Genomic DNA, 1,521 nt, shown 5'->3' with positions numbered 1-1,521 from the left:
AAGACAACTCCAAACCAGCATTATAAAGTACAGCACTACATCAAAAGAAACAGCCTGATATTATACGGCCAGAATAATTTGCTTTATCCATTAACCCCTCACGGCTTTCATTACGAATTCGACTTAATTTCTTTATAACATAAGAGTGATCATGGAACAGAAAAACAATAAGTACACAATATTTATTGGTAATGCAGCTGTGACTAATGGATATGAAATATGGAAACTTATGCATTGGAAATCAAGAGTTCTAAAGCACTGCAGCAGAGTTCAATGCTGCAAGTTATTTCAAGATGTAAAAGAGCGGTCAGCACAAAGAAAAGAATATACCATCGTAAGAATGATGTAAAACTGAGAATGGAGATTGGAAGAACATTTGGTTATACGTACAGGAAACATGCACGCGAAGTCTCTGGACCGCAAGAGATTGTACTGAGTGTTGTAGAATACTCAGTGCATATTCAAATGGCTCAAATTTTCCTGCCTTGATGGAGACAATCATGATGAGCAGTAGAACTGAGAGTTAGTTCAAGTTTGACTTAATAAACAACACAAAGTTGTCAGGAGTAAAGGTGTCAGTCAAAAGCACTTATCTCGTAACTGTAAACTTTGGATAAACACAACACATATCATTCAAGGTGTGATCCTTTCTTTGTCGGTCAAACCTCAGATATCTTTGACGTACTGTTAAATATTCAAATGAGTTTTCTGGTCACAGCCCTGAACCTTGAGAGGCTCTCCCCTCCCTTTCCACTGTCGAGGTCAAGTCGGGCAGGGGCGTTTGTTATTTACAAGGTTGTTATGGCAGGTGACCAACACCCAGATAATGCATCTGAGACATCTGCGCCTCCATTAGTGTTGCTGCTGCTGCTGATTGAGGGCAGGAAAATGCGAGGCCACTCAGATACGACCTAAAAAGTTCTTGGTCGTTTTTGTTTCTTGCTTTGAAGGACAATACTGCGATTTATCTTTTTTTATCGTGTTTAGAGCAGGATGACAATATGGTTTAAATGCCAGAATTTGGATTCTGAACTTTGTTCTTACTTTGTCTCTAGCTGTATGATACGGGGCTATCTATGTTAACCTTAAGAAAATTGACTGACCTGAGTGAATGTTATTGAGATATTCACTACAAATAAAAGCCAAGCAATCAACACATTCTGGCACGAAAAGGGATAACAAAAAAATTTCAAGGTGAGGAAGAAATAAATTTGTCTCTTAATTACATAGATAAGCTGAAGAAGGAAACCATAAAAAGGTGGATATGAAAATATAGGCCCAGGTGTGCTCCTACATCAGATGTCAAGGTTGTGGTGACAGTGAAATGAGATGCCTTCCTGTACTTCCTTTCCCTACGACCCTCACGTCTGTACAGCAAGTTATGGGTGCTGAGGATGACGGAGGTTCATTTGATGCTACTTCCGATAACACAAAGTTATTAGAGACTTGAGGGTGTTCCTATTATGAGTGTGTGTGACAATGCAGTGCTCTAAGAAATAGCCGTGGCTACTGCAGTGGCAT

This window comes from Portunus trituberculatus, chromosome 16 (assembly GCF_017591435.1).
Source record: "Portunus trituberculatus isolate SZX2019 chromosome 16, ASM1759143v1, whole genome shotgun sequence".
Lineage (NCBI taxonomy): Eukaryota > Metazoa > Arthropoda > Malacostraca > Decapoda > Portunidae > Portunus > Portunus trituberculatus.
The sequence above is the reverse complement of the archived record's forward strand: the minus strand, read 5'-3'. Positions refer to the sequence as shown.